The sequence below is a fragment of the Desmodus rotundus genome, chromosome 3 (genome assembly GCF_022682495.2).
Source record: "Desmodus rotundus isolate HL8 chromosome 3, HLdesRot8A.1, whole genome shotgun sequence".
Classification (NCBI taxonomy): domain Eukaryota; kingdom Metazoa; phylum Chordata; class Mammalia; order Chiroptera; family Phyllostomidae; genus Desmodus; species Desmodus rotundus.
Window position 1 is genome coordinate 111736212 of NC_071389.1, and position 24294 is coordinate 111760505.

At 37.4% G+C, this 24294-nt stretch overlaps 1 protein-coding gene across 18 annotated transcripts in view; it reads left to right on the top strand.

The window, feature by feature from the left end:
• The first annotated feature begins 234 nt into the window (after positions 1–234).
• The window catches only part of ERC1 (ELKS/RAB6-interacting/CAST family member 1), a 536970-nt gene continuing 512910 nt past the window's right edge, over positions 235–24294 (top strand). For 14 of the 18 annotated variants that reach the window (XM_053920834.2, XM_053920839.2, XM_053920843.2 and 11 more), the window contains exon 1: positions 588–741. The gene's annotated coding sequence lies outside the window, so the exon portion shown is untranslated. Of the gene's footprint in view, positions 524–587; positions 742–762; positions 907–9582; positions 9640–24294 lie in introns of those variants that run through there. The other 4 variants (XM_053920836.2, XM_053920835.2, XM_053920847.2 and 1 more) reach the window with 4 other exon arrangements.

The following is a 24294-nucleotide window of genomic DNA, read 5'->3' on the forward strand; positions in this document are numbered from 1 at the left end:
GATACTACTATTTTAGGAGGCACGTTTCGCAAAAGCTAAGGGTGGGGAAAACCCAATTTCCCAAGGACACAGGGTGCCCACTGAGGTCGTGAGAGCGCAGGCGGGATCGCACCGCCAATCCTTCGAGCTATTCCCTATAGCGGCACCGGTCTCAGGCTTGTATAACGGGCCGTGCCAAGGCGGGGGTGGGGCGACTGTAAGGTTTGTAAGAGCGATTCCGCTCTTCGTGCCCGACCGGTCCACCTCCTACGGCAAGCAGAAGGAGACAAACGCCGCCTTTCCCAGCTCCCACCTACCGCGGCTTTCCTGAGCGGGCCCCGGCTCTCCGCTCCCTTGGCCGCAGGGGCCGCGTATGGGGGTGTGGACGTGTGGACGTCCCGCGCCCGTGACTCAGCTTCAGCGCTGAGCCACCGCCGGAGCCTGAGTCACCGTCGGCTCCTGGGCCTTAACCCGCCTTTCCCTGGAAGGGGCCGGAGGCCTGCAGGCCACGGAGACGCGTTCACGGAGGACGCGGGGAAACGAGGTGGCCAGGCAAGGGGGAAGGCGGAGCTCCGGATACCACCCGGACGAAGCCTGGGGGCGGGGCTAGGTGTCTCGCGCAGGGGGCGGGGCGCAGTGACGTAGGTGGGCGCCGGGCCGTGCTGTGGCTGTGGCTGTGGCTGTAGTGGCGGTGGTGGCGGTGTTGGCGGCGCCGGGGCGGCGGCAGCAGCAGTAGCAGCAACGGCAGAAACCCTGAGCAGGGTGAGACGGCCGCGGTGGTGGCATCTGGGAAGTCGGGCGGGACCTAGAGCTTCGCGCCGGTCGCTGGCCCTGAGGCTTTTTGCCTTTTCTTACCCTGCTTCTTCCACACGGCCCTGGCTGGGGCAGGGAAGCGCGCCCCCGGGGAGGGGAGAGGCGGAGCTGTAGGTGAGGCTTCACGACCCCCTCCCCTTCTAGTCCCTGCCCGGGGTGGGGGGAGTGGGGGGGGGGGATGGGGAAGTCCAGGGAGGGGCGACCCCACCCTCAACCAGTCTCAACCCACCCCAGCCCACCGACGGGCTCCACCCAACGGAGCTCCGGGATTGGACTGGAGCGGAGGCTATAGATTTGGGGAACCCGGGGTGGGAGGTGGGAGGTGGGAGATGCGAGATGCTCTGGACGCTTGGAGAAGCGATTGTGAAAGGTTGATGAGAAGTGATGTTACGGGCGAAGTGGTGGCGAGATGGAGAAATTGGGGAGCCATGCAGAGGCTGGGGTGCAGCCAGGGTGGATCTGTGGGTTTGGGTGATTGGTGTAAAATGTTGAAGATGAGGATTTTTTTTTTTTTTTTTTTTTTGCTTCTGGGAAATGGTAAGATAGATGAATAGTTGTATTTCAAAAGGAAGATTAGCTGTGGATGTTGCCTTTGAGGCAGTAGGAGAAGCTACTGCCCTAGGTCCCACATTTCTACCTTAGGGTTTTGGTTATTTTTCGTTTTTTCTTTCTGACGGGGTGAGCGGATGGATTGGGAGGGAAGAGAATTCTTCTCTGCCTTGGCTCAGAGAATGAATTGTGAGAGTGGGTGGGTTTGAAGTTTTACACCCTTCAAGAACTTCAGTCAGGTAGCAACATTAGGGAAATAGGTCTCATTACACTTTTTGGTCCTTAAAAGGTGTTACCTTCCAGTCTTTTTTCATTGTCGGAAAGATCTTTTTTCACTACATTTACAAGCTCTGTCTTGGTCCCTTAAGAGAAGGCCTGAGAATCAGGTGGTTGCTTTGGAAGACACGTTTCTGAGTAATAGTTGCAGGTGGTTGTCAAGGTTCACTGTTTTAGATGGATAAAATGAACAATTTGAACAGTTCTGTTGAGCTAATTATATGAACAATGCTTAAATGTTTTAAAGCACAACTGTCCTTAACAGCTTTTTTTTTCCCAATAGACCTTGACATTTAGACATTTGTGTTCATTTAACACTATTATTTATTATTTTTATTTCTCAATTTTGATTTCTCTATGAAATACTTCAAAAGTGAAGTAGAATAGTTTTTTTTTTTTCTCCAGTAGACCCCTCAATTTCTGAGAAATGTTCTTGGAGTGAGTTGCTTTAAAGTGATCTTTAATAACATACTGGGGGCATGTGCCTGCCACTTCATAGGGAGATATTACGAAGAGTAAACAGTATTCAGTGTTCTTCACATCGGTGTTTCACAACTTAGCACATTAAATCAGAATCTTCTTTTCTGGATTCCTGCTCCCTGTGAGATTCCAGTACTCACCAGCCTTACTTGCCAGTGTTCTAAGCTATTTCTTGCTCAGACACAGGGCCTGTGATGGACATGTATTATGTAATGGATGGAAGTAGCTGTGACTCTCAATAATTTATTTGTGGAGGAAGAGAGACCATCATGAAATAGAAATTAGGCAATGACTTTCCCAAGGCTTATTCAATTTATTTGGGAACGTAGCCAGGGAAGTGCTTTCCTGTAACCCAAGAGAGAAATTTACAGATGTCAGTGTCAGTAGTTGCAGATCATTGCCTCTTTTAACATGCCTACTTAATGAGCAGACTGTTACCTTCTAGCAAATCCGCCTGCCTGAAGAGACTTACGGAAATCAGATGATACAATAGCTATTAAGAGAAAAGGCGTGGTCCGATTCTAATTATAAATAAAAAATTTACCTGTATCCAGATAGATCAAATTGTAAGTTGGTATGATGAATAGTTTTGATTTTGGATTACTTAGAAGGAAAAATTTGAATTCACATGTTTAGTTTGGGGTTTTATATTACAGTTTGATTTAATTGGGTACCCATGGGGACAAATGTGAAGATTCCAGGTGAAACTATGTGTATTGCTAAATGACACTTGCATGGCTGACAGTAAGATGTGATTCTTCTCCTTGTGGGAAGGAGATCATATGATTTGGGGACAGTGTAAAGGTAGAAATTACCTGTTTCTCTTTAGAATTTCTTATGCCTGAAAAAAGCCCCTACATTTTTAAAAATTTATTGAATTTATTGGGGTGACATTGGTTAATGACATTTTGTTGGTTTCAGGTATATGATTCTATAATACATCATCTGTATATTGTATTGTGTGTTCACTGCCCTAAGTCAAGTCTCCTTCCATCACCATTTATTCCTACTTTAGCCTCTTTTATCTCCCCCCAGCCCCCTTCCCCTCTGGAAACGCTGTACTATTGTCTGTGTCTGTGAGGATTTTCTTTCTTTCTTTTTTTTTTTTGTGCTTAATCATATCACCTTTTTCACCCAGCCCCTCAACCCTTTTCCCCTCTTGACTGTTGTCAGTCTGTTCTCTATGAGTCTTTTTCTGTTTTGTTAGTTTATTTTGTTCATTAGATTACACATATGAGTGAAATCATATGGTACTTGTCTTTCTCTGACTGGCTCTTTATTTCACTGAGCATAATGCTGTCCAAGTCATTCCAGGCTGTTGCAAAGGGTAAGATTGCCCCCTTTTTTACGGCCCAGTAATATTCCATTGTGTAATGTACCATAGGTTTTTTATCCACTCATCTACTGATGGGCACTTGGGCTGCTTTCAAATCTTGACTATTGTAAATAATGCAGCAATGAACACAGGGGGGCATATATATTTTGAATTAGTAAAAACCCTACAATTTATTTTACAAGAAATGTCACTTGCTGGTCATTACTGTGATATCCTTGTTGAGTCTGCTTAAGTGTTTTTTTTTTTTTCCTATTAGTAAAGTCAGACGAGTATATCAGTCTGTTAATTCAACATTGATACTGGAAACAAAACAACAGTGAAGGTTGTAATAGCAACAACTGCTCTTCTTCTACACCACATTTATGCTTTTAGAAGTAGTATAAAACCTGTTAAATGTGCATTTTACACATACTGTATCAAAAACATTGATGGAGAAAGAACAGGGAATGAATGAAGTATTTTGGTTAATCAAATAACAATTAGTACATGAACTATCAATTTTCAGAGAAATATGTAAACAAGTAAACAAAATACAGGCTACATGCAGTGTATTTTATTTTTATGGCTCTTCATTATGCCTTCAGCATGTCTTGGTGCACTGTTTCATTCATTTATTCATTTAACAGTTATTATTGAGTATGGTTCTGGGCACTTTTTTAGCTTTTGGGGTTACAGTAGTGAATAAAGATGACAAAAAGCCCTGCCTTCATGGAACTTACTCTCTAGATATTTTCTGGGGAAATGAGGAGGAACCCAGCAAAGGAGATTGATAGGAGGCACTGAGTGAGGAAAACCAGGGGAGTGTGATATCCTAGAAATGAAGGAAAGGAAATTTTCAAGGAGGGAAAGATCAACTGTGTCATTGTTTAAATGTGTGTCAGTGTTGATTAAGAGGCAGTGCTGCTTAATTATAATGTCTAATACCAGAGAAATGACTAAATGCTTGCTAGTGTGAGATGAGACAAATATCCCAAGATTGATTTATATATTATTCTTTATTCTCTTCGGAACAAAAGAGGCAGCCTGGGAGTACCTACTTTTACTGCACTAAGTAGAGAAGTGACTTTGTTGTTACAATCTTATGTATACTTATTTTTTAAAAAAATAGGTAATACATGTACCAAATCAGAAGGTATAAATGATTACACAGGGAAAAGTAAGTCCTATCCCATCCTATTATTCCTGAAGGCAATTACTATTTCCAATTTATTGTTTTTCCTAACCAGTGAAACTTTGTGCAATAATGTGGCATTTAGCTATTTTAAAATTACATAAATATAACAAGTATTTTTATCTCTTAGGTGTTTTTTGCAGTCTTAATTTTTTTTCATAATTTAAGTCTAGCTGCAGACTCTTTGTTTCATAACTTTGTCTTATAGTTTTATTGGGAGATAATTCACATGACTTGCAATTCACCCATTTAAAGTGTACAATTCAATTTTGTTTGTGCAACCATCCTGACAACCAATTTTAGAATGTTTATATCACTCCCAAACAACCCCCAAACCCATGAGCAATCACCCCTCCTTTAGTTTTTAAGAATTGTTTTGCCTATTATGTGGGAAAAATGTTTGTGAAATACTTTGTTACCAGCTAATTGGCAGTGAAGACATTTAGTTCATATTTTAACATTCTATGATTGAATAGAAGCATAGAGTTGTGTAAAAGTCAAATTAGATAATGTTTTATTTGTTTGAAGACTTGTGAAATTATTTTTAAAATTATCATATGTGTGTATATATATATATAGAGAGAGAGAGAGAGACAGACAGACAGACAGAGACAGAGACAGAAAGAGACAGAGAGAGACACAGACAGAGGAGGGGAGAGAGAGAGGGAGAGACGGAGAGGGGAAAAGAGAGAGAGGGGAAAGGAGGGAGAGCGTGAGCGAGCACACGCGCAAGTTTGTTGTTGCACTTATTTATGCATCATTGGTTGATTCTTGTATGTGCCCTGACTAGGGATCAAACCTGCAACCTTGGTACATTGGGATGATGCTTTAACCAACTGAGCTGCCTGACCAGGATCCTGGTGAAGTGGTTTGATTATCTTTGCATCTTGTTCCATTTTTCCTTCATTTATCAAATGTTTATTGAGTACTGTTTGTGTTCCAAGTCCTGGGCCAGACCAGATGGATTCCATGATGAATAAGGGACAGGCTCCCTTATTCTTAAGGAGTTTCATACTAGTGTGAGAAGAGGAAAAGTTAGCCGGAGTTTGTAGTGTTCAGTCGGTGACATACTGGGTTTTCTACATCAGCTCATAGAGTGGATCCCTAAACTGGATGGCGGGAAGATGTAAGATGAGATCTTAAGGATAAGTAGGAGTTGGTTAAATGAAAAGCATGCAAGCAGAAGGAACGGCATGTGCAGAGCCCTAAGCCAAGAAAGCTGCAGGGCAAGTTAGGGGATCTGAAAGTAGTTTGCAATGTCAGATGCCAGTGTGAGGTGTTGGTATCACTTCTTTTAGTTAAAAGTGTGTTGTCTAAAAAGGGCAAAATAATTACATTATTAATTTGGTTAAACTGCCTATGGATAGCTGTTACTTCCTCGCTGTTTAATTTTGAGTGAGTTACTTTATTATCTAAAACTCAGTTAATTTTTTCATCCATAAAATGGGAATTTTCTCATAAAATGGGAGTGTAACTGTTGAAGAATAAAGCAAGCAGTACTTACAAAGCTTTTAATAAAGTGCTTGGAATATAGTAGGTAGTCAATAAAAATTAACTGCTCTTATGATGATGGTCGGTGGTGGCGATGGTGATGGTGATGATGGTGATGATGGAATGGGATTTCTTAGGATGTTTGTGGATCCCCAGAGAGTTGTCAGGAGACTAGAAAATGAAAAAAAAAAAAAAAGAAAAGAAAATGACACCTATCATTTTATGTTTTTTTCTGGGAGGAAGGAAGTGAATGACAAAAATGTTAGATCGGCACTGTCCAATAGAGTTTTCTGTGCTGATAGAAGTGTTCTATGTCTTTACCATTCATTACAGTAGCCACCTCATCACATGTGCCTATTGAACTATGGCTAGTGTGACTGAGAAACTGAATTAATTTTATTGAAATTAATTTAAATAGCCATTGCGACTCGTGGCTACTGTGTTGGGCATCATAGTTACACATGTATGGGTTGATGAATCTAATACTGAGCTCTAGCACTATTTTGGAATACAGTATTTAAAAGGTAGTTATGGAAGCCTTGTCAAGGGAAGTAGTGTTCACTAGGATTCAGCATAGATTCACTAGGTCACATCAGACAATAATTCTGATTTCCTAGAATTGATGTGGTTCCTAGACTGATAAATAAAGAAACGTAGTAATTGTAATGAATCTATACTTAAGCTATTTTTCATGCTATTTTTGTTGAAAATGTGAAAAAATATGATTTAGATTTCATGAGAACAGGGATCATGTGTTCTCTGCTGAGCAGATAATAGAGACTTACTACATATTTGATGAATGAATGGATAATAATAAAACTGACTTCACAGTTGGTTGTAAATGGCTATATCCAGGGATTAGAGAGTTGCTTACTGAGGATGATGGATTTGAGGAACTGGTGTTAGGTGACTTATTCATGTGTGTATTGAAATGACCCTGGAGTGGTGGCATAAAAGATAGTAGCAGTGCGAACTAGTTGCCCGCATATCCTTAATGAGTGTGGATCTCTGGAAGTCCAGGTGGTTATTAGCTCAGAGTAAGAAGTAGAAGACTGTGTTGCTGAATAGCATGAGAATCAGAGTAACAAGGATTTTACGTGAGGATTCAGGAATGATAGTCTGGGGTTGGCATTGGAAGAATGATTGGTACCAGCTTCATTTTCCAATGTTGGGTATGGAGTATGAGAACCTTAATAACCTCTAATTGAAAGGGCTGCATGGAAGGAGGTACCCTGGGATTTCTTGAAAATGGAATGAAGTTCTTTAAGAATGTATTTTTCCACCTATTGGCTTTTTATTATCATCACTTAAACTTTAAAAAGTGTCTCTCATCTTTACAAAAAACTCTTCAACTTCATCCTTTCTCTAACTCTTGCTCTAAATTGTTCTCTGAAAGAATTTGTTAAAAGAATTGACTACATTTGCTATACATCTCCATTTCTTCACCAGTGATGTTCTCAATCTATTTCTGTCTTGTCTCTGTCTCCACAATTACACTGAAAACTGTTTTGCTAGGGTTACTAATGTCTTTAAAGACAATGGCTTCTTTTCTGTCCCCTTATTTTACCTCTTAGCAGCTTACTGGTTGTGTATTGCCATGGCACAAATTACCTCCAAACTGAAAACAGCAAACATTTATTATTTCAACATTTCTGTGGATCAGATATCTGGGTGTGGTGTGTCTGATTCAGGGTCAATCATAAGGCTGCAATCAAATGTTGACTAGGACTGCAGTCATCTCAAAGGTGACTGGGGGAGAGTCTGCTTCCAAGCTCACTCATGTGGCTCTTGGGAGATTTGAAGTCCTTGTTAGCTCTTGCTGGAGAAATCAGTCTCTTTGCCATTTGGGTCTCTGCATAGGATTATAAGCTACATGGCATCTTGCTTCTCCTAGGTGAGAATTCTGTGGAGGAGATGGGGAGTGATTTTGTAACCTAATCTAGGAAGTGACATTCTAGCACTTTTGTTGTATTCTGTTCATTAGAAGGGAGTTACTAGGTCCAACACACACAAGGGGAGGGGGAGTGGTGGTCCCACAAGAGCATGAATACTAGGAGGCAGAGTTGTATTCATCTGAATGATATTTCAGAGCCATCTTCAAGAGTGCCTACTAAGCAGCCTTTGACAGTTGATTTCTCCTTCATTTGTAAAACTGTCACTTCTTTTGAGGTCCTCAGATTATGCTTCAGATTTTCTTCCTGGGTCTCTGGGCTCTCTTTCTCAATCACCTTTGTTGAACTTTTTCTACCCATTCATTAAATGTTTGAATTTCTGTGGATGATTCATCTCCTATATTTAATTTTTTATCTGTATGTCGAGTATTTGTTTTTCTGTCTTTAGCTTTTACCTCTTTCCTGAGTCTTAAGGGTCATGTAGGACCCATCGGAAAGGAAAGCAGTGACAGTGAAGGTCTAGAAGCATACAGAATTGAAAGCTTTAAAGAACACAGGCCTGGGTAATTCAGTATCTCTGTGTGTGTATACTTCTGAGGGGGAAAGGAGAGTTGATGGGGATGGAGGAGACTAAGGTGACTCCCAGACTTTCAGATGGAGAAGGTAGGCTTAGAAGCAGTGTTGGCTAATACAATAGTCATTAGCCATATATGGCTATTTAAATTTGTACTAATTTAAATGAAATAAGGTTTAAAATTTACTTCCTCACTCGCACTAGCAATACTCCATCTTCTCAATAGCCAGACAGGACTAGTGGCCCTGTATTGGACAGTACAAATAAACAGCATTTCCACTGTCACAGAAAGTTCTGTGGCACAGCACTGATGTGCAGTTTTTGTAGCTACTTCCTTTCCCCCAGAGAAAAGTGAAAATAATAGATGGTATTCTCCAGTCCCCCAAGAACTCTGGCTCCACAATATCCTAAGGGATCTGTGAGTCAGATACAATCACCACCATCACCACCACCCAGTCGTCATCAGATGCAGAACACTTCCATAATCAGGAAGGTCCTGTTGGACAGCACTGAGCTAGAGGGATGGTGGATGCTGTTCACTGACCTGTTGATGGCTATCATGGGGCAACAGGAACCTCTAGAAAGTGCTGTCCAATAGACACATAATATGAGACACATATGTAATTAAAATTTTAGGGATGACATTATAGAGTAAAAAGAAACTGTTAGATTTTATAATTTTATAATGTATTTAATTTAACCAGAAACATCCAAAATGTCATTTTGACAGGTTGAAACATATTTAAAAAATTATTAATGGGCAATTTTACATTATTTTTTCAAATTAAGTCTTTGAGATCAATTGTATACTTTTACAGCATATCTTAACTCAGATGCTAGGTTTTTCTCAGAAATACTTGATCTGTATTTAGATTTTATAAAATTTACTGTTGAAAGAGTGGATTCATATACTCACCTACTTCCAGACATGTTTAAAAATTTTCCAGTAATAGAATTATCAGTTTTTAAATTTAATTTTATTTATTTTTTCAATTACAGTTGACATTCAATGTTATTTTAGTTTCAGGTGTACAGCATAGTGGTTGGACATTAATAGAATCGAGGAAGTGATCCCCCGGTGAGTCTAGTACACCCCTCATACCATACAGAGTTATTACAGTATTATTGCCTATGTTCCCTATGCTGTACTTTTCATCCCCCTATTTTGTAAGTGCCATTTTATACTTCTTAATTCCTTCACCCCTTTGATCCAGCCCCCACAAGCACCCTCCCACCTTCAGTTTGTTCTCAGTATCTAGGAGTTTGTTTGTTTGCTCATTTTTGTTTTTTAGATTTCACATGTAAGTGGAGTCAAATCTGTTTTTCTCTGTGTGACTTATTTCACTTATCATAATGAGCTCTAGGTCCATCCATGTTATTGCAAATGGCAAGATTTCATTTTTTATGGCTGAGTAGTATTCCATTTTATGTATGCACCACATCTTTTTCCAATTGTCTGTTGATGGACACTTAAGTTGCTTCCATATCTTGGCTATCATAAATAAAGCTGCAATGAACAAAGGAGTGCATTAATATCTTTCTGAATTATTGTTTTAAATTTCAAGAGGTGTGATTGCTGGATCATATGGTAGTTCTATTTTTAATTTTTTGAGTAGCCTCCATACTGTTTTCAGTGGTGGCTGTACCAATTTGCAATCCCACCAGCAGTGCACATTTGCTCCGCATCCTCACCAGCACTTGTTTGTTATTTATTGATGATAGCTCTTCATACCTCATTGTGGTTTTAATTTGCATTTCTCTGGTGATTGGTAACATTGAACATTTTTTCATGTTTTTTGACCGTCTGTACATCCTGTTTGGAGAAGTGTTAATACAGATTGCCCATTTTTAAATCAGATTGTCTTTTAGTTTTAAGTTGTATGAGTTCCTTATATATTTTGGATATTAATTTTTTCTGGATGTATCACTGGTAAATACCCTCTCTCATTCAGTAGGTTGTCTTTTCATTTTGTTGATGGTTTCCTTTGCTGTGCAAAAACCTTTTTAGTTTGATGTAGTCCCATTTAATTATTTATTTTTCTTTTTCCCTTGCTGGAGGAGACATATCCAAAAAATATTACTAAGAGCAATGTCAGAGAGTTTACTGCCTGTTTTCTTCTAGCAGTTTTATGATTTAGAGTCTTATATTTAAGTCTTTAATCCATTTTGAGTTTATTCTTATATAGGGTATAAAAAAGTGATCTAGTTTCATTTTTTTTTGCATGTATCTGTTCAGTTTTCCCAACACCATTTACTGAATAGACTTTACACCATTTATTGAATAGTCTTTACTACCCTATTGTATATTATTGCTTTCTTTGTCATAGGTTAATTGACCATTTATTTCTGGGCTCTCCATTCTGTTTCATTGATATATGTGTCTGCTTTTATGCCAGTACCATGCTGTTTTGATTACTATAGCCTTGTATAGTTTGATATCAGGTAGTGTGCTGTCACCATCTTTTTTCTTCTTTCTCAAGATTGCTGTGGCTATTTGGGTTCTTTTGTGATTCTATATAAATTTTAGGATTATTTGTTCTAGTTCTGTGAAAAATGCCATTGGTATTTTGGTAGGGATTGCATTTACATCTAAGATTGCTTTGGGTAGTGAGGACATTTTAAGGATGTTGATTCTTCCTATTTGTGAGCATGGAATACGTTTCCATTTATTTGTATCTTAAATTTCTTTCTTCAGTGTTTTTTAATTTTTTCAAGTACAGGTCTTTTACCTTCTTGGTTAAATTTATTTTTAGATGCAGTTGTAAATGGGATTGTTTTCTTAATTTATCTTTCTGGTAGTTTATTATTGGTGTATTAAAGTGGTACCAATTTTGAATATTTTTTTGGTGGACTCTGTAGGGTCCTCTTTGCATAGTATCATGTCATCTGCTAATGACAGATTTACTTCTTTAAAAAAATTTTTGGATCCTTCTCTTTTTTTAAAAGAATTTTTATTGTCTGATTGCTGTAGCTAGAAGCTCCACTACTATGTTGAATAGAAGTGGTGAAAGTGGTCTTCCTTGTCTTGTTTCTGATCTTAAGACTTAGCTTTTCACTGTTGAGAGTGATGTTAGTTGTGAGTTTGTCATGATGGCCTTTGCTGTGCTGAGGTATGTTCTCTCTGTTCCCATTTTGCTGAGAGTTTTTTTTATCATAAATGGATGTTGGATTTCGTCAGTTGCTTTTTCTGCATCTATTGATATAATCATATAATTTCTATCCTTTGTTTTATTTATGTGGTGTATCATGTAAGTTGATTTGAAGCTATTTAATTGATTTGCAAGATATTAACTTTACATCCCAGGGATAAATTCCAGTTGGTCATGGTGTATGATGTTTTTAATGTATTGCTGAATTAGGTTCGCTAATATTTTGTTGAGGATTTTTTACATCTATGTTCATCAGAAATATTGGCCCATGTTTTTATTATTTTGTAATGTCTTTGTTTGGTTTTGGAATCAGGGTAATGCTGTCCTTGTAATACGAGTTTGGGAGCATTCCTTCTTGAATTTTTTGGATTAGTTTGAGAAGTATAGGTGTTAGTTCTTCTTTGAATGTTTGGTAGAATTTATCTGTGAAGCCATCTGGTCTAGGACTTTTGTTTGTTAGGAGTTTGATTAATGATTGATTTCCTTAGTAGTTATTAGTCTGTTCATATTTTCTATTTCTGTTTCTTCAGTCTTGGAAGATTGTATGATTCTAGGAATTTATCCTTTTCATCTCAGTTGTTCAATATATTGGCATACAGTTGTTTGTAATATTTTCTTATAATCCTTTGTATTTCTACGGTGTCAGTTGTTACTTCTCTTTTATTTTTGATTTCATTATTTTGGGTCCTCTTTCTTTTTTTCTTGATTGGTCTAGGTAAAGGTTTATCAATTCTGTTTATTGTATTAAGAACCAGTTCTTGGTTTCATTGATCTTTTGTAGTGTTTTCTTGGATGCTGTTCTAATTTCTGCTCAGATCTTTATTATTTCCTTTCTTCTCCTCACTTTGGGCTTTGTGATTATTATTACTATTTTTTAGTTTTGGCTTCAGAATTTTATTTTAAAGGTTGTACAAGGCCAGATTATTAAGCTGTTGCAAATTGGGAAATTTATTAAATGCATGAGATAAAAGAGAAAACAGAGGAAATTGAAAAGACAAAAGTAAACACATTTTCCATTTTGTACAACTATTCAGTAGTAATGGAACCATTCAGTTAACTATTGATTATCTAGTTAAACATGCAAAAGTAACCATTTAGATTTATCTGTGTACATGAATCACATTATTAATGTGATTTCTAGACCATTTGGTAAATTAAAATACTTGTGTTTCTCAACATATAACTTTTTAATGAAATATTATATTAATGAAAAGTATAGAATTTTAGGCACTTAAGTGAAGTTAAGGCATGGGTCATCTTAGAAAAATATCACTACAGACAGATATATTTTATCTGGATATGTTTCCTTTCGAGTGTGCTTTTAGTGTGTCTGATTCTTATAACCTCAATCTATTTGGATGGCATGAGGTGGAGTGAAAATGGGTATCTTCTTCGCAAATACAAATCTTTTCCTGAGATATCCTGAAAAAACTCCTGAGATATCACTCAGGTTCATGTTCAGGACAATGCTTAGCATGATCACCAAGTTCAGCTTGCAAGTTATAAACTGCCAACTGAACTGTTGTATCTAAGGGACACTCTAATTTCCACTGAGAACATCTTGTTTTAATCAATTGAAGAACAAATAATGCTGAGTTAGCTCTTCATGAAGATAATTTGGTTCTGAGGAATAAAACTTAACTTGAAAATGCAGATAATAGGGTGAACCAGTTTTTATGTGCTTTTTAATACTCTTTGGATTTTATTTATTTTTAAAGAGAGGAAAAGGGAGAGAGGAAGACAGAGAAACTTTGATGTCAGAAATATCGATCAGTTGCCTCCTGTAGGTGCCCTGACTGGGGACTGAACCCACAACCCAGGCATGTGCCCTGACTGGGAATCAAGCTGGTGACCTTTTGTTTTGTGGGATGATGTCCAACCAGCTGAGCTATACCAGTCAGGACCATTTTGATACTATTTGTACCATCCAGCTAATGTGCTACTTGTGCCAAATCCATAAATCTCAGTCCAAATTGTCACTTTCAGTAAGGTCCAGGTGGTACATAATCTGATCAAACAGATCTTGATGTTTGGCTTTTTTCAGCAAGTCCACACTAACATCAGTACCATCCTGAAGGGACATCCAACACAGGATGATGGACTTAGAATCTCCAGCTGTAGGAATGTGTGTAGCAGTTAATTGATCTCCTTGGAGTCATTTCTTTTCAGCATTTTATGTATTGACTGATGCCTGAGTGTTCTGTGGAAGAAGCTCAGCATGTCTGTTACTGGGCTGGGATGACCATGCTTTGTGACCAGAGGGGAGAGGTCCCAAGCAAGATTGAGGATGGGGTGGCTGCTCCAGAGATGCCAAGAAATGGCAGCCTGAGTTGTGAACTCACCCTGTGCTCATCCCCTAGAGGACTGGGCTTTGTTTGTTCTTCTTTTTCTAATAGTTCCTTTTGGTTTAAGGTTACATTGTAGATTGGAGATTTTTTTTTGTTTATTTCTCAAGGTGGGTTGTACAGCTATGAACTTCCCTCTTAGAACTGCTTTGGCTGTGCCCCATAGGTTTTAGTTTGTTGTAATTTTATTTCATTTGTCTTAAAGTGTCTTTTGATTTCTTCCTTCATCAAATTGTTAAGCCATTCATTTTTAGTATCATGTTTAGCCTCTGTGTGTTTATATGTTTCTCAGTTTTCTTCTTGTAATTAATTTTTAATCTTATACCATTGTGATTAGAGAAGATGCTTGGTGTGATCTCATTATTCTTAAATTTAATGAGACTTGTTCTGTGGCCTAACATGTAGTCTATTCTGAAAAACATTTTATATGTTCTTGGAAAGTGTGTATTCTGCTGCTTTAGGGTGAAATATTCTAAAAGTATCAGTTTGATCCATCTGGACTAAGGTTTCATTTAAGGCTGCTTTTATCCATATTGATTTTCTGTCTGGATGATGTATCCATTGATATCAATGGGGTGTTACTATGACTGTTACTGTCATTCTTTCCCTTTATGTGTGTCAAAATTGGTTTTATATATTTAGGTGCTTCTACCTTGGGTATGTAAATGTTTGTAAGGGTAATATCCTTTTGTTGGATTCATCTCTTTATAATTATGTAATGTCCTTCATTGTCTCCTTTTATAGCCTTTTTAAAAGTCTGTTTTGTCTGCTATACATATTTGCTACCCCAGGTTTTTTTTTTTTTTTTCCATTTCCATTTGTACTAATTAGTTTTCTCCATCTCATTACTTTTAGTCTGTGTTTTTGTTTTGATTTGAAGTGGGTCTCTTACAGGCAGCATAAATATAGGTCCTGTTCTCTTATCCTTCAGCCACCTTTGTCTTTGGATTGGTACATTTAATCCATTTATATTTAAAGTAATTATTGATAGTTATGTAGTTGCCATTTTATCATTCATAATTTAACATTTTTTTCCTTAGTTTTTAAGAAGTCCCTTTACTATTTCTTGCAATACTGGTTTGGTGGTGATGAACTCCTTTAGCCTTTGTTTTTTTTTTTTTTTGTCTGGGATGCTCTTTACCTTTCCTTTGATTCTAAATGATAGCTTTGCTTTGTAGAGTGATCTTGGTTGTAGCTTCTTGTTTTTCATTACTTTGAATATTTTGTGCCAATCCCTTCTAGTGTGCTAAGTTTCTGTTGAGAAATCAGTTGATCGTATGGGAGCTCCCCTGTAGGTAACTGACTGCGTTTCTCTTGCTGCTTTAAACATTTTCTCTTTGTCTTTAACCTTTGGCATTTTAATTATGTCTCTTGGTGTGGGCCTCTCTGGGTTCATCATGTTTGGGACTTTATATGTCCTGAACTTGTATGTCTATTTCCTTAGCCAGGTTAAGAAAGTTTTTCATCATTATTTGTTCACATAGGTTCTCTATTCCTTGCTCTCTCTCTTCTTCTGGTACCCCTATGATGTGAATGTTGGTATGCTTGATGTTGTCCCATAAGTCCCTTAAACTATCCCAATTTTTTTTTATTCCTTTTTCTTTCATTCTGATTGTTTTCTGCTACCTTGTCTTTGAATTGGTGATTTGATTCTCAGCTTCATCTAATTTGCTGTTGATTTCTAATATGTGATTAATTGAATTATTTATTTGTGATTTTTTATGGTTTCTATGTCCTTTTTTATGATTCCTGTTTCTTTGTTTAAGTTCTTAGTGAGTTCATCTATTCTTTCCCTAAATTCATTGAGCATCCTTATAAATAGTGTTTTGAACTCTGTATCCGGTAGATTGCTCTCCTACTTTTTGTCCTTTTTTCCCTTAAGTTTTGTCCTATTCTTTTATTTGTGACATGTTTCTTTGTCTCCTCATTTTGGCTGCCTCTTTGGGTTTGTTTCTATTTATGAGGTAGATCTGCCATATCTTCCAGTCTTGGCCTTATGTAGTAGGTGTCTGTGGGGTCCAGTGGCTCAGTATCACTGCTCACCTGAACCAGGTGTTCTAGGAGTGTCTCTTGTGTGGGTTATGTGTGTCCTCCTGTGGTAGTTGAGCCTTGGTTTCTTTTGGCATGTTGTGGATGGGACCAACCCACAGACTGACTGGCTGTGAGTACTGAGCATGACTACAGAGGACAAACTGCTGTGAGGGGCTGACTGCATGGAGTGAGATGTGCCCCAGTAGTGCCAAGACCACTCTTTGGGTGTTGTTTTTGGAGCTAATGGGATGGTTGCTCTGTTTCAGTCTGAAGCTGCCCACTGCGTGTTTTGGTTCTTGGGCCTTTTAGTAGGGGCTCTTGTGCAGGCCCAGGTGAGCCACTCCTGTGTCCATCTCAGAACCACCCAATAGGAGCTACAAAGTGAGCTGTGGTTGGTAGTTGCCTGGGTTGGGGTTGGAGGCACCTGGGAGAGGCTGTGCTGTGAACTGAGACCCATTTGGAAAATTTTGACTTTTAAGAAGAAAAGAAACAGATTTCCTCTCATTTTTTTGCTATTCTTATGTACACACACACACAGACACACACGTATACATTTAACATACTCATGACTGTGGATATACATTTAATATACTCAGGACTTTATATATATGTATGTATTTATAAAGTCATGAGTATGTTAAATGTATATCCACTTTCATTTACTGTATTATAAACATTTTTTATCAGACATTGGTTGTAAATATGTTTTCGGTAGGCACCATGTTAAGTCATAAAGAGTTCACTTAAACATTTCTCAGTTGAAGTTTACTAATAAAGGTGGTATATCATAATTCATAGTGTAGCTGATTTTTTCTACATTTTGAATCATTTAAGTATATTGGTTTCCTGTTTATGGAATTATTGGATTAAAAAAATGAATGTTTTTAAGACCCTTAACCACTTTAAAACTTTCTTCTTCCTAATTGCTGTTACTGTTTCAAGGAAAAAACAAACATTTTGAATTCAAATGCTTTTGTTAGGAGGTAAATAAAACAGTGTGTACCTATAATTTTTCACTTAAAATTTTAAATTTAGGAAATGTTTCATTCATTCAAAAAGAATTGTACAATTATTACCTGGTTACCTACCACCTTGCTTAAGAAAATATTTTAGAGTTAAAAACTTGTGTAGCTCTGCCTGATTATAGATGTCTTTATAATGTTGTGGATGTTTTGTTTTAGCCTAAAATACCTAATCCAAGATCTTTTGGGCCAGAATTCAGAATTTCTAATTTAAATAAGTTGATATGCCACACATCCATCTATATATTATCTAACTTTCCAAGCAAGGTTGCGGGGCATGTCGCCCAACTCCATCATCAAACACATTGGTATTGATGTATCAGTTCAGGGATGGTTTTGTCACTGAACAGGTTACAAAAGTTTTTGGGTTTTCAGAGGATTGGAATTCAGATTTGTGGTTATTGGCTTGTGAACATGTGCACCTTTTCATTGTGTTTATTCATAGAGTTTAATGAGTCCGGTAGGATTTGTTGAACTTTGTGTTGAACTGATCATAATATATGGGATGTGGGTATAAAAGGAAAGATAATATGACTACAAACAATTTTTAATATTTTAGGATTTTAAGAAATCAGGATATTAGTGAGGATTGGAGTCATTGGGGAAGGCTATACAACCTGAAACTTGACTCTTTCAAACTAAGTGGCACAGATTGCTGATGTAAGTAGAGAACAGCTATGATTAGTAAATAACCTTGTATTTGCTTCTAAGTGTCTGCTTGATAAGATATTTGTCATGCTGAGAACTCATGCTGAGACCTTACAATTGACTTGATTAACTGATTGGTAAGAATGATTAAAAAAAACCACAATTAACCTGACTGTAGTTTTAAGTGCCATCGCTGCTCCTAGCAGAGATGCTGTTTTCAGGGGGTGTGCCTCCAAAACAGTGCTGCCTTAGGCACATGGTTCTGTAATTTTAGGTCTCTAGGAGAATCAGATTAAGGTCATACAACCTGAATGCCTGGTGTTGGAAACCTGATACACTACATTCTGAGGGTGGAAGCAGAGATACCTGTGCTCTTTAATTTATAGGTTCTCTGCCTGCCCCCCAACCTCCTGCTACTCACAGAGACTTTATCAGCCTGGGGCCTAGCCCAATAATTAGTGTGAATGGTTGAGGTCCCTATTTAAGCCTTTAGTTTAGTGCGTGTGTGTATGTGTATATATATAAAAGTAAAATGAGTTACAAAGAAAGGAAAGTGTACATGCTGGTGGGGGAAAAATGGGGACAACTGTACTTAACAATAAAAAATGTTTTAAAAAAGTGTACATACGAGGGAAATACTGGCTTCATCTGACCTTTAGAAATAGCTTATTATCCAAATAATTCCTGTGTTTAGACAAACATACATATGTATATACTTTTGTATACTGATAGGATTGTATTACATAGTTCTGTAACGTGCTTCCCCCCACCCTTCAGAATATATCATGGATTTCTTTATGGACATTGTCAGTATAGGCATTTACTCAAGGATTTTTTTTTTTTAACAGTAGTATTTTATTCCATGGTTTGGAGATACCATTATTTAATCATCTCTTGTTCGTGAAAATTTAAGTTCTTCTTTCTCTTTTTTGCTGGCAGAAATAGTACAATAATTGAACATCATTGCATATATAACCTTGAACATGTGAAATATGTCTTATAGAGAATAATTTTAAAAGTGAGACTTCTAGGTCAGAGGTATGCACATTTACTATTTATTTGATTGATTCTGTCAAATTGTCCTCGAATGGGATTTAAACATTTTGGTCTGTTGTTAATCTTTTCATGGAGTTCCTAAGGTAGCAGCATGTTTCTTGCCCCTAGTGACATTTATAACTCTTTAATAAAATGGACAGAATATTTAAAAATGTTGAAATACAGTATTTTAAAATAGTCAACTTATTTTCTGATAATAAATGCTGATTAGTGATTAGTATAATCCATCACAGCATGTTGCACTGGTGATTTTGAGATTTAGGTCAGAATTTTGCATATAATGCTTTAAATAGCTGATGGCTGATATATTTTCTAGTTCAGTTTACAGATATGTCATAGCACATCTATGTTTGCCTATCTAATTGTAATTAGTTTGAAGGAGAGTACTATGTTGCCATAAAAGGATTTTCTACTTTCATTTGATTTATGAATATTTGGTGTTCCACCGGAGACTTGAGTTGTGGAAAGCTATTATTATCCTTCTAATCTGTGAGGAAGGTGTGAGAGACTGCTGTTTGCAGTTGCATGATATGCTTGTAGCTATTTGTGGGAAGAGTGAGAATTACAGGCTAACATATAATCATTTTATGTGTAAGTATTTTTATTTTTAGGCTCCTGGGTATACTCCAAGATTCCGAGTGGGTGTATATGGGTGTCTGTGGGGTGGGGCTAGGCTGGCTGGTATTCTCACTCAATATAGGTATTGAGACCAATGCTGTTCTTGAAGGGAAAAATGATTCTGGAATTTTCAAGTATTTTTCTTTTAATGGTTTTTCTGACCTAGCTGACAAGCTTTGTGTGTGAATAGGTAGTAGTGGCCAGGTTGGAACTTGGTTTTGTTGTTTTATTTTAAGACCTCATGGAGATTTGTAACGAACATGGGAAGGAGGATTTAGATGTTAAAAACCCTAGATCACAAAGAATTGACCTCCACAGCTATGCCTCTTCTACCTTCCATGTTTTTCTGTTTTGTTTCAGAAGCATTTTTCTGCTTCCTTTTGGAGACTTGGAGGTGGATTATTTTGTTACTGATTTTTATGGGTATATTCTTGTTAAGGGATAGAATAGTACTTTTCCTGTTTGCAGTTAAAATTGAAGTTTTCCGGAACTTTATTAAAGAACTAAGGGAGGAAAACCCAGTATCTTACTCCCCTCAACATAGAAGACTTTTAAGAATAAGAAATGGGTTATTAAAAACGATAAATGTTTATTGTAAAAAATTAGAAAATAACAAAAACAGGATACTACTTTCTTATTCTAACCTTTTGTTGGCATTTCCTGGACTGATAGAGCTTATAGGTTATGCAGACTTATTTCCTTCTACTAACTCTATCACAGATTGATGCTGGAGGATGGATGTTATATAGTGATATTTAATGTCTAAAATTGACTGGCTTTGATGGCCTTGATGGCCTGATCTTTTCTCCCCTCCCTTTCCTTCCACGAAGTACCCCTCTGTCTATAAACATACAATGATTGAGTGCATGGTAGTAAGGGCTGTGGATGATGTACACTAATCAACAAGGGGTGTGTTTCTGTGTATAACAATCCTATTTTGATTTAATTTTTATTTTTGAAAGATTTTATTTATTTTTAGAGAAAGGGGAAGAGAGGAAGAGAGAGGGGGAGATGAAACATTGATGTACATGCCCCCATTTGGGGACCTGACCCACCACCCAGGCATGTGCCCTGCCTGGGAATCAAACTGGCGACCTTCTGTTTTCAGGCAGGTACTCAACCCAATGAGCAACACCAGCCAGGGCCAACAATTCCATTTTAATAGAGTTTATGGTTTACTAAGAAATACAGAAAAAACATATAAAGAAAGTAATTATAAGTTGTCATAAATCTTAGGAAGCAAATAGAGTTGTGTTCTCTATAGTTCCAGCTACTACCTGGTTCTGCAGTGAGTACTATTTATATTATCACCATATTGTAAATTATTTACTGGCTTTCTATTTATAGAATTTTTTGTAGACACAGAAAAGGAGATAGTTATAAATCAAAAAATAAATGTTACACACCTCTACAATATAAAAGTAATGGCATATGTGATTAATATGCCATTAGGGATGTAGCTGAGCATATTGAATCCTAGATTCCTCATCTTACACGGAGGTGGGGATTTACAAGTAGAAATTTGATAGAGGAAAAAAAGAAACAGAAGTTACATTACTTAAAATTATAAAGTGAATCATTAGAAAAATTAAAAATAAACTATAACCCAACAAAAGTTGGGGAAAAGAGGGGTTATGAACAAAATTCCTCACCTTTAATGGAGAGACTCAAGAAGTGTACTTAAAGATTTAGATAACAAAATATAGATATTTCTTTTTTTAAAACATTTTTTATTGTTATTCAATTACAGTTGTGTGCCTTTTCTCCCCATCCCTCCACCCCACCCCAGCTGAACTCTCCTCCCTCCCTCACCTCCACCCTCCCCCTTGATTTGGTCCATGTGTCCTTTAAAGTAGTTCCTGTAATCCCCTCTCCTCACTGTCCCCTCCCCACTCCCCCCTGCCCATTGTAAAATTGTTCTTAACTTCAATGTCTCAGGTTATATTTTGTTTCCTTTTTTCTTCTATTTATTATGTTCCAGTTAAAGGTGAGATCATATGGTATTTGTCCCTCACCGCCTGGCTTATTTCGATATTTATTTCTTTTATTTCACAAGGCCTGCAGGCCGAATCCGGCCCTGCACCTTGTTTTATCCGGCTGGGCACCTTGTTTCTACCTGGCAGCAGTGAGCGCCTTGCCCCTAGTTAAGGAGTACTTAACATTTATACACTCCTAAAAATTACATTCGGCCCTTTGAAGGCAACTGCAAGGCTGATATGGCCCCCGATGGAAATGAGTTTGACACCCCTGCTTTATTTACTGTACAGGGGTGGGCAAAGGTAGGTTTACAGCTGTGAGTACATGAGACACTTTATTCTTGTATTATTTATTAATTCTTGTATTTATGTGTATTAGAACTGTAAACCTACTCTTGCCCACCTCTGTATGTTCACTGACCACTCTGTGTGTGCAGGCCCCATGCTGGGCACTGAGGTAGAGCAATGAACAGAAAAGGGAAAATGTGCTGTCCTTGTGGAGCTTTCATTCGCATGAAGGAGACTGACAATAAACAAAACAGAGACGTGTAACATTGCATATTACATGGTGTAGTAAGTGCTGTGGATCAAAAGCTAAGTAATTTAGAGTTATGGAGGTAACTAACAGAATTAAAAGCAGAGTGGTCAAAAGTAGTTATCTCTAACCAAGAGGGCTGAGGGGATAGGAGACTTTTTATTTTTTGAGTTTTTATTTCTACATACATGTGTTACTCATTTAATTGTAATATTTAATGTGACAGGTTAAGTATATTAACACCATCTAACACCAAAATGGACACCAAATATATTTGGCTCCAAACTTTTTGAATAGTATTATTTAAATGAAAAACCATAATATCAAGACCACAATAATATAACACTTCACATCCACCAGAATGGATATAATAAAAAAGATGGATAGTAACAAGTGTTGATGAGGATATGGAGAAATTAGAAACCCTCAAACATTGCTAATGAGAATGTAAAATGTTGCAGTTATTTTGGAAAACAGTTTGACATTTCCTTAAAAAGTTAAAGAGTTTTTATAAGCCCACACAATTGCACTCTTAGTTATATACCTAACAGAATTGCGAACATATGTCCACACAAAAACTTGCTGTCAGTATTGGGTTGGCCAAAAAGTTTGTTCGCATTTTTCCATACCATGTTTCTAGTAGCGCTTACTTGTCTTTAACTTCATTCAAAAAATTTACTTAGACTATATTGTGACAGCTGTCATATCAGCATGCATTAAAAAACCATTAAAATTGGTGAATTTTGTGTAGCCATTTTAATATTGAAGATGGAAGAACATACTCAACATTTCTGGTGTATTATGCTTCATTATTTCAAGAAAGGTAAACGCACAACTGAAACAAAAAAGAGATTGTGCAGTGTATGGAGAAGGTGCTGTGACTGATAGAACATACCAAAAGTGGTTTGCAAACTTTGGTGCTGGCGATTCCTCGCCGGACGGTGCTCCATGGACTTTGGGCAGACCAGTTGAAGTTGATAGTGATCAACTTGAGACATTAATTAAGCACAGTCAACATTACACCACACAGGAGAAAGCTGATGTACTCAAAATACCCAAGTCAGTGTTGAAAATAATTTACAGCAGCTTGGTTATGTTAATGGCTTTGATGTTTGGGTTCCACATAAGTTAAGTGAAAAAATTCCTTCTTGACTGCATTTCTGTATGCGATTCCCTACTTAAACATATGGAAAATGTTCCATTTTTAAAACAAACTGTGATGAGCAATGAAAAGTGGATACTTGACAATAATGTGGAGTGGAAGAGATTGTGGGGCATATGAAATGAATCACCACCAACCACACCAAAGGCATTCTTTATCCAAAGAAGGTCATGTGTATATGGTGGGGTTGGAAGGGAGTCTTCTAATATGAGCTCCTTTTGGAAAACCAAATGATTAGTTCCAAGTGAAAGCAGCACTTCACAAAAAGCATACAGAATTAGTCAACAGAATTAGTAAAATTCTCTTAATGGAAAAATATTCAGTTCCCTGGAAGACTTCAAAAGGTACCTGGAATCGTCCTTTGCTCAAAAAGATAAAAAGTTTTGGGAAGATGGAATTATGAAGTTGCCTGAAAGATGGCACAATGTAGTGGGACAAAACTGTTAATATGTCGTTCACTAAAGTTATTGGTGAAAATGAAAAATGTGTTTTTTATATTTACTTAAAAACCAAACAAACTCTTTGGCCAACCCAATAGTAGTATTCAGAACTGCTGCAACCCAGATGCCCACTATCTGATGAATAGGTGAACAAAATGTAGACCATCCATACAACAAAATGTCATTCAGCCATAAAACAGAGTGAACTACTGATACATGCTACAAAATGAATGAACCTTGAAAATGTTTCAGTGAATGAGAGAGACCAGACACAGAAAGGCTCATATTGGATGGTTGGTTCTGTTTATATGAAATGTCCAGAGTAAGTAGATCCATGGAGACAGAAAGTTAGAAAGTATATGGTTGCTGGGGCCTGGCCAGTGAGACATGGGGAGTGACTGCTTATGGGTTCATAGGATTTCTTTCTGCTGTGAAGAAAGTATTCTGCAATTAGATAGTGGTGTGGTTGCTCAGCATTCAGAATATACTAAAAATCACTGAATTGTATGTTTTAAAATGGTGAGTTTTATTTTATGTGAATTATATCAGTTAAAAATGCTGGAGCGAAAATGAAAAAGCATGCAAAGTATAGTGATTCTCAGTGGGGCATGGAGAGAGAAAAACAGAAGGTGTTAGAATATGAGACTTTGATCAAAGGAAAAATGACCCTTTGGCTTCTGGAGTGTCCAATATGTCCCTACTCTCAGTTTAATAATGTATATCAAAATAACTGCTCTTATTGATGAAGATA